This window comes from Artemia sp. Qi Xiang Cuo, chromosome 2 (assembly GCF_049724085.1).
Source record: "Artemia sp. Qi Xiang Cuo chromosome 2, ASM4972408v1, whole genome shotgun sequence".
Lineage (NCBI taxonomy): Eukaryota > Metazoa > Arthropoda > Branchiopoda > Anostraca > Artemiidae > Artemia > Artemia sp. Qi Xiang Cuo.
This window is the reverse complement of record NC_142795.1, coordinates 89,892,495-89,902,763: the sequence shown is the minus strand read 5'-3', so window position 1 is coordinate 89,902,763 and position 10,269 is coordinate 89,892,495.

The window sequence follows — 10,269 nt, the reverse complement described above, 5'->3', positions numbered from 1 at the left end:
AGACGGGTCGGGCCATGAACAGCCAGGTGTCAGCTTCCATAAGCTTGAAAAAATATCGTTAATAATTATTTTTATTTGGGGGATAGGCCATAGAAGTCCTGTGGTCAGCTCCCATGAGTTTTGGATCAAAATTATCGTTAATATTTTATTTTTTTTTTGGGGGGGGGGGTCTGTCCATGGAGGGCTAGTGGTTTTGGTTAAGTCCCATAAGTTTTGGAATAAAATATAGTTACTATTTGCTCGTGGTATTTAGTTACCGCTGACACCAATGTTCGTGGTGGTTAGCCACCAGTGTTATACCGATAGGCCACAACGCCACTGGCGTGGTAATATACGGGTGTCACCACTTATTGGAGGGGAAAGCCCCGGCCCCATAATATAATGTAATGCAGCGTCTACTCCACCGGTTCTGCAAATATCGGGTTTGGTACTCCCCGATTTATAGTATACCCTGTCCCAGGGTATGATAACGCGATCGAGTGGTCAAATGGCCACTTTCTAAAGTCAAATTTACCAGCCTGGGGTTACGGCTAGAAAATCTCTAACTCTCTCCTTGGAGGTATCAAACCCCCCTGTCAATAAAATAATGACGGTACCTCGTAGCTCTATTCCTACCCTGCCTGGGTTACGGAAACTAGTAAACAGTTTGTAGAAAATACCTTACTTGTATTCTTCCAAAGGGTCACAATAATCACAAAAATATGTTTCCCCGACCGGAGCGGCTAAATGCGGACTAATTCAAAAATAATAATCTTTACAGCACTGTTCAGCTATGTTAGAATGGAACTGTTCATAGGGGTGGACCTTCGCTTGGCCCAGCCAATCATCTCAATCCCCATTCAAAACCAATTCTATCTTCCCAGCCATATTATTCAATGACTCCAACCAGGAAGTAGAAAAATAGAACTTACTTCAAAGCTTACTTATTGCAAAACAGCTATCGCTTAGTAACGAGACTTTTAAATTGTCATTGCAAATTATACTATAGGCAAATCAAAGCAAATGTAATTAGAACGAAAACAGGTCATTTATCTGAAAGGAAAAGAAACAGGGGTGGAACCCCAACACTATTAGTTTTTTTTTTTTTGGGGGGGGGGGGGGGTTCGGGCCATGAAAGGACAGTGCTCAGCTTCCATAAGCATAGGAATAAATTATCGTTAACAATTCTTTATTTGGTAAAAAGCTCCTTCAGGGGGGGGGGGGGAGGATCGGCCCTGTAAGGCCAGGGGTAAGCTCCAATGAGTTTTGGAATAAAACATTGTTAATAAGCATTTTTGGAGGGGGGGGTTACGCCATGGAGGTAGAGGGGTCAGTTCCCTTTAGGTTTGGAGTAAAATATCATTAATTAATCATTTTTAGGGGAAGGGGATCAGGCCGTGGGGGCCAGGGATCAGGTCCCATAAGTTTTGGAAGAAATTTTTGTTACTAATATTTTTGGAGGGGGAGTTGGGCCATGGAGGGCCAGGTGTCAGGTCCCTGAATCTTACGAATAAAATATCGTTAATAAATTTGTCATTTTGGAGGAGGGGGTCCGGCCATGGAAGGCTATGGGGCAGCTCCCTTAACTTTTTGAATAAAATATTTTTAATAAGTCTTTCTTTGGAGGGTGGAGGGGGATTGGGTCAGTGAGGGAGGGTCAATGGTCAGCTCCCTTAAGTTTTTTAATAAAATATTGTTAATAAGTTCATTTTGAGTTGGGAGGTCGGGCTTATCTGATCTTTGAACTATTTTAAAAATCCTTCCGTTAAAACCTTATTTGCTCCCGGGGCACAGCTTAAAACACCTGCCCGCAGGCTCTGGGGATTTGTGTCGACCGCGGAATTTTTGTCATCTGATCTTCGAACTATTTTAACAAAATGGCCTTCTTAAAAATTTTATTAGAAGCATTTGGGGAAACAAAGCGGGGGTCAAGTTGCCCTTCGATCACTTTTGACTCTTAAAAAAGCGCAGTAGAACTTCCAATTTCCAGTTGAGTGACCCCCCCCCTCCCATCCTTATGCAACCACACCTTCAAAATGAAGTGCCGCTGGGAAAAAAAATAATAAAGCATTGAAGCCTTATGGCCTTTACGCTATTAAATTAAAAAAACGAGTTTTTTCAACTGAAAGTAAGGAGCAACATTAAAACTTAAAACAAACAGAAATTATTACGGATATGAGTGGTTCGCCCCCTCATGAATACCTCGCTCTTTACGCTAAAGTTGGAAATTTGTTCCAATTATTTAAGAATGACCCCTGAATCACTAAGGTCGTTTAATTAGAATAAATAGCTCTTTTGAAAGTTCTAAAAAAGCTTTAGTGTAAAGAGTGAGGCATTGAAGATGGGGAGAACCCCCTCATATATGTAATAATTTCTGTTCGTTTTAAGTTTTAATGTTGCTCCCTACTTTCAGTTGAAAAACTTGTTTTAAAAAAATTTAATTTCTGATCGTTTTTTTTTTAATTATGCTGGGAAATCCGGTGCCCCTTTCATGGAGAATTCTCTTCCCCCATGAAAATTCCTCCATTGAAAGATCCTCCCAAATAACCCCCTCCTCCAACACCCCCTCCCCACCATAAGAAATCCCCCCTGCAAACGTCTGTATACTTCCTAATAACTAATACTATATACAAACAATTGGCAAAGTTCATAACTTGCAGCCCTCCCCCCGGGGACTTTTGGGGGATTAAGTCATTCTCGAAGACAAAGTTATTAGATTTTCCCACTATTCTGAGCAAAATGGCTATCTCAAAATTTTGATCGGGTGACTTTGGGATAAAATGAGCGTTGGATGGAGCCTATTCGCCCTCAAAATTTTGTTGGAACTTTTGATTTACGTTTGAATGAGCCCACTTGCGATAATCTAGGACCACTAGGTCGATACGATCACCTCTGGAAAAAAAACATCCGTGATATTTCTTCTGGCAAAAATACAAAATTCCACATTTTTGCTGAAAGGAGCTTGAAACATTTTCAATAGGGTTCTCTGATACGCTGAATCTGATAGTGTGACTCTCATTAGAATTCTATGACTTGTTTCTCCCTTGTTTCAAAAATCAGGACAAATTTTCTCGGGCTCGTAACTTTTGATGGGTGGGACTAAACTTGATGAAACTTATATATTTGAAATCAGCATAAAAATCTATTTGATTCTTTTGACATGTGTATCAAAATTTCGTTTTTAGACTTTCGGTTACTACTGAGCCGGGATGCTCCTTACTTACATTTCATTACCATGAACTGTTTCATAGCATCGCCTCTGATTAATTAAAAGAAACTTAAAAAAAAAACATTTTATAAAAAGTTAAGGCCATAGATAGATAAATGGATGATAATTAGATCAGTGTATTTCAGAAGCCCAAGGACCATGCACACACACACACACACACACACACACACACAAAAAAAAAAAACCCCACCCCACACACAAAATCACCAACAGGACAAATTGCAAAGCACACAGAAACAGAGTACAAAACGAAAAAATACCTAATTTTGAGACAAAATTAATATATTGTATAAACTTTTCCTTCTTTCTAAGTGTTCATCATAAGTTATGCCCCAGGGGCATATAAGGTTCTTATGGAAGGGTTGTCGTGTGAACTTTAAAAGAGGGTCATTTGATTGGAAATTTATTGTTCTATTTCCCCTTTAAGAGTCAAACATGATGAAGAGCAACAAGCCCTCCTCCTCTCTGATATCCTCTTTTCCCGAACGCATTCAATTAAAATTTGTGAGATACCCCTTTTGTTGCCAATAGTCCAAAAATCATGTAGCAATGTTTTTAGGGTGGACACAATCTTCCAGAGCCCAGGGGCAAGAATTGTAAGTTATGGCCCGGGGTACATAAGATTTTTATGGAACGGGTTGTTGTATAAACTTTGGATCAGATTGAGCTCATTTGATTGGAAGTTGGAAGTTTTAGTGCCTGTTTTAAGAGTCAAAAGTGAATGGAGAGCACTCAGCCCCCCCCCCCCCAATCCTATCAATCCCTAAAACATATCCGATAAAAATTTTAAGAGAGCTATTTTGTTCAGCATTGTTGAAAGGTCCAGTAATTGTGTCTTTGGGGATGTCAACCTCCCCACAGTCCTCAGGACAAGGGCTGTAATTTAGGAAATTCGTTCATTGTCTACACATATTACATGTTATTGAGTGAGGTATTCATGTTTGAACTTAACTTTCCAAGAAGACAAAGGGCATTCAGGTGATCATTTCAGAGAATGTTGAGGGGAGGGTCGACCTAAATAAAAACTTGTTATGTGTATACGGATTATCAAAAGGTGTAATTCAGGAATAACTGAGTATGTTAATTTGGAATTCAGGGAATGATAAAGGAGATGATCAAAAGGGAAATATTTACATGCTACCAATACTACTAATACTACCACCACTACTACTACCATACTATTCTACAGTATTGAGGGGACACCTGTACTAAATCAAAAGACGCTATGTGCATGCGCATTGTAAAAATAGCGTATCTCAAGAATTGATTTGGGTATTAAATTTGAACTTTCAGAGAATGCTTAAAGGGGAAAATCATCAGAGGCAATAGCGTTGCGTTGCCTATAGTAAAGGCCATACGGTTCCAATGTTTTATTTTTTATTTGTTTATTATTATTTTTTCCCTGAGGCACTTCATATGAAAGGGGTAGTCGTAAAACCTTCAAAGGTGGCTCATTCGATTGGAAATCGAGACTTCTAGTGGCTTCCTTAAGGGACAAAAGTGATTGGAAGGCGACTAACACCTCTTACACGTTTACGATTTCCCCAAATATTTCGAATTAAAGTTTTGAGATAGCCATTTTGTTCGACGTAATCGATTTCTAGATAGAAATCATATTTTCAGCAGGACACTCCCCCACAGCCCTCAGGGCAAGGGTTGTAAGGTATGCCCTTCGGGCATAGTAGCTTTTAATAGAACACCTTGTCGTAGAAACGTGAAAAACGACTTATTTGATTGGAAATTCAAAGGGCTAGTACCCATTTCAATAGTCGAAAGTGATTGGAGGGCAACTAACCTCCTCTCACGCCTACCTTTTCACCAAACACATCCAATCAAAGTTTTGAGAAAGTCATTTTGTTCAACGTGGTTGAAAATTCTGGAAATTAGGTCTGTGAGGATGAAAACCCCCAAAGAGCCCTCAGGGCGAAGGTTGTACGCTATGCCCTGGGGGCATATAAGGTTCTTATGGAACGCGTTGTTGTAGAAACTTCAAAGGGCTCATTCGATTGGAAATTTAAATGGCTAGTTCCCTTTTTAATAGTCAAAAGTGATTGGATGGCAACTAGCACCCCTCCCACGCCCAACATCTCCTCAAACACATCCAATCAAAATTTTGAGATAGCCATTTAGTTTGACGTAGTTGAAATTTCTGGAAATTATATCTTTGAGCATGACACTCCCCCCAAGGTCTTCAGGACAAGGGTTATAAGTTATACCCTGGGGCATATATGGTTCTTATGGAAGGAATGCTCGTATAAACTTCAAAGAAGGCCCATTTGATTGGAAATTGAAAGTTCTAGTTCACTTTTTAACTGTTAAAAGATATTGGAGGGTAACCAGCCCTCCCCACCCCCCTTTTTTCCCAAATACTTCGTATAAAAGTTTTGAGATAGCTATGTTGTTAAAAATAGTTCAAAGATCATATAACAAAAACTCCGATGTCGACAAAACCACGCAGGGCCCGGGGCAGGCGTTGTAAGTTACGCCATGGGGGCATATATGGCTCTTATGGAAGGGATGCCAGTATAAACTTCAAAGAGGGCTCATTTGGCTGGAAATTGAAAGTTTTAGTTCACTTTTTAAGAGTCAAAAGAGATTGGAGGGCACCTAGCCCCCCCTCCCCCTCTCCACGCCCTTTTTTTCTCAAACCCATCTGATAAGCACTTTGAGATAGCCATTTTTAAGGAATAGTTCAAAGACTATATAACGAAAACTCTGGGGTCAACACAGTCCCCCGTGACCCGAAGTTAGGCGTTGTAAGTTATGCCCTGGGGGAATATACGGTTCTTATGGAAGGGATACTCGTAAAAATTCAGAGAGGGCTAATTTGATTGGAAATTGAAAGTTCTAGTTCAGTTTTGAGAATCAAAACTGATTGAAGGGTAACTAGCCTCCCCACGCCCATTTTTTCCCGAATGCAACCGATAAAAATTTTGAGATAGCCATTAAGTAAGAATTGTGCAGAAGTCAGATAACAAAACTTCGGTGTCGACACAACCCCCCCAGGGCCCGGGGGCAGGCGTTGTAAGTTATGCCCTGGAGCATATATGGTTTTTATGAAAGGGATACTCGTATAAACTTCAGAGAGGACTCACTTGATTTCAAATTGAAAATTCGAGCTCACTTTTTAATAGTCAAAAGAAATCCGTGGGCAACTAGCCCCTCCACGCCTTCTTTTTCCAAACCCATCTGATGAAAATTTTGAGATAGACTTAAAAAAAAATATTATTCAAAGGTCGGATAAGAAAAAATCCGGTGTCAATACAGCCCCCCGAGGCCCGGGAGAAGGCGTTCTAAGTTATACACTAAGGGCATGTATTGTTCTTATGAAAGGGATGCTCGTATAAACTTCATAGAGGGCTCATTTTTCCACAGACCAATCCACTACAAATTTTGAGACAGCCAGTTTTTTAAAAATTGTTCAAAAATTAGATAACAAAACTCCGGTGTCAACACATCCCCCCACCCCCAGGGCCCAGGGAGTAGGCGTTGTAAGTGTGGTCCTGGGGGCGTGTATGGTCCTTATAAAAGGGATGCTCGTATAAACTTCAGAGAAGGATTGTTTGATTGGAAATTGAAATTTCTAGTTCACTTTTAAGAGTAAAAAGATATCTGAGGGCAATTAACCCCCCACACACCCTTTTTTCCCCAGTCCTATCCGTTAAAATTGTTAAAATAGACATTTCGTTAAAAATAATTCAAAGGTCAGACGAGAAAAACTCCTGTGTCGACGCAACACCCTATGGCCCGGAGGCAGGCGTTGTAAGTAATGCTCTGGGGGCATATATCGTTTTTATGGAAAGGATGCTTGAATAAACTTTGGAGAGGGTTCATTTGATTGGAAGTTGAAAGTTCTCGTTCACTTTTTAAGAGTCAATAGAGATTGGAGGGCAATTAGCCCCCCTCCCCCCGTCCTCGCCCTAAATGCATCAGATAAAATTTTGAGATAGATATTTTGTTAAAAATAGTTTAAAGTTCAGATAGCAAAAAGTCCGGTTTCGACACAGCCCCCCAGGACCCGAGGGTAGGCATTATAAGTTATGACCTGAGGGCATATATAGTTGTTATGGAAGGGATGCTAGTATAAACTTCAAAGGGGGCTCATTTCAAAGGGGAAAACTTTTTTTCACTTTGATATCGTGACTTTGATACCATTTTTGGTACTTTGATGAATATTTGATTTTTTTAAAGTTTGATATTGAAATAAGGAATTTTTAAAAGCTTGAAAATCTTTGCAATCAAAAACGAACAAAAATTAATTAAAAAAACTTTCCGAAAAATAAGTTTTTCAAAGAAAAGTAAAGGCCATTTTAAACTTAAGCTCAGCAGATACATATACCTTTTAAAATTCAAACTCAAAACGACCAGAAATTACAATTAAAGAATAAATGAAACCCAAAACGAACAGAAATCAGAGGCAACGCTATAGCGTTGCCTATAGTAAAGGCTTTACGGCTCCAATGTTTTATTATTATTATTTTTTTTTTTCAGAGGCACTTCATACGGAAGGGTTCGTCGTAGAAACTTGAAAGAGGGTTCATTCGATTGGAAATCGAGAGCTCTAGTGCCCTTTTTAAGAGTCGAAATTGATTGGAGGGCAACTATCCCCCCCACCCACGCCCATCATTCCGCCAAACACATCCAATAAAAATTTTGATATAGCCATTTTGTTCAGCGTAGTTGATTTCCAGATATAAAATATATTTTTGAGCAGGACATTCCCCCACAACCCTCAGCGCAAGGGTTTTAAGTTATGCCCTGGGGTCATATAAGGTTTTTATAGAAGGCGTTGTCGTAGAAACTTCAAAACAGTCTCAATTGATTGGAAATTAAAGGGCTATTGCCCTTTTTAATAGTCGAAAGTGATTGGAGTGTAACTAGCCCCTCTCCCCCCCACGCCGATCATTTCCCCAAACACATCCAATCAAAATGTTGAGATAGCCATTTTGTTAAGCGTAGTTGATTTCCAGATAGAAAATATATTTTTAAGGAGGACACTCCCCCACCACCCTCAGGGCAAGGGCGTTAATCTATACCCTGGCGGCATATAAAGTTTTTATAGAAGGTGTTGTCGTAGAAACTTTAAAACAGTATCATTCGATTGGAAATTCAAAAAGCTAGTGCCCTTTTTAATAGTCGAAAGTGATTGGAGGGCAACTAGCCCCCCACGCTCATTATTCCCCCAAACACATCCAATCAAAGTTTTGAGATAGCCATTTTGTTCAGCGTAGTTAATTTCCAGATAGAAAAAATATTTTTTAAGAGGAAACTCCCCCACAACCCTCAGGGCAAGGGTTTTAAGTTATGCCCAGGGGGTATATAAGGTTTTTATAGAAGGCGTTGTCATAGAAACTTCAAAACAGGCTCATTCGATTGGAAATTAAAGGGCTAGTGCCCTTTTTAATAGTCGAAAGTGATTGAAGTGCAACTAGCCCCCCCCCCCTCCCACGCCCAACATTTTCCGAAACACATCCAATCAAATTTTTGAGATAGCCATTTTGTTCAGCGTAGTTGATTTCCAGATAGAAAATATATTTTTGAGGAGGATAATACCCCACATCCCTCAGGGCAAGGGTTTTAAGTTATGCCCTGGGGGCATATAAGGTTTTTATAGAAGGCGTTGTCGTAGAAACTTCAAAACAGGCTCATTCGATTGGAAATTAAACAGCTAGTGCCCTTTTTAATAGTCGAAAATGATTGGAGTGTAACTAGCCCTCTTCCTCCCCACACCCATCATTTCCCCAAACACATCCAATCAAAATTTTCAGATAGCCATTTTGTTCAGCGTAGTTGATTTCCAAATAGAAAATATATTTTTGAGGAGGACAATCCCGCACAACCCTCAGGGCAAGGGTTTTAAGTTATACCCTGGGGGCATATATGGTTTTTATAGAAAGCGCTGTCGTAGAAACTTCAAAACAGGCTCATTCGATTGGAAATTAAAGGGCTAGTGCCCTTTTTAATAGTCGAAAGTGATTGGAGAGCAACTAGCCCCCCAAGCCCATCATTTCCCCAAACACAACCAATCAAAGTTTTGAGATAGCCATTTTGTTCAGCGTAAATGATTTCCAGATTGAAAATATATTTTTGAGGAGGACACTCCCCCACAACCCTCATGGCAAGGTTTTTAAGTTATGCACTGGGGGCATATAAGGTTTTTATTGAAGATGTTGTCGTAGAAACTTCAAAACAGGCTTATTCGTTTGGAAATTGAAGGGCTAATGCCCTATTTAATTGTCGAAAGTGATTGGAGGGCAAACTAGCCCCCCCCCCCACGCCCATCATTCCCCCAAACACATCCAATCAAAATTTTGAGATATAGCGTAGTTGATTTTCAGATAAAAAATATGTTTTTGAGGAGGACAATCCCCCACAACCCTCAGGGTAAGGGTTTTAAGTTATGCCCTGGGGGATTATAAGGTTTTTATTGAAGGTGTTGTCATAGACCCTTCAAAAAAGGCTCATTCGATTGGAAATTCAAAGGGATAGTGCCCTTTTTAATAGTCAAAATTGATTGGAGGGCAACTAGCCCCCCCCCTACGCCTATCATTCCCTCCTCAAAAACATATTTTCTATCTGGAAATCAACTAAACTGAACAAAATGGCTATCTCAAAAGTTTGATTGGATGTGTTTGGGGAAATGATGGGGGTGGGGGGGGGGGGGGGCTAGTTGCCCTCCAATCACTTTCGACTATTAAAAAGGGCACTAGCCCTTTGAATTTCCAATCAAATGAGCCTGTTTTGAAGTTTCCACGACAACACCTTCTATAAAACCTTATATGCCCCCAGGGCATAACTTAAAACCCTTGCCGTGAGGGTTGTGGGGGACTGTCCTCTAAAAACATATTTTCAATCTGGAAATCAACCAGCCTACGCTGAACAAAATGGCTATCTAAAAATTTTGATTGAATGTGTTTTCTGGATTTTCCACAGCACCACGTGAGCCAAATATACCCGCCTTCACATTGGAAACTATCTCTGCGAAATTCACTTGTGTTTGAGGTAGGCAAAATTTAGGACCGTTAGACAAAACATGGGTTTCTTCCAGAGTAAGAGCTTTA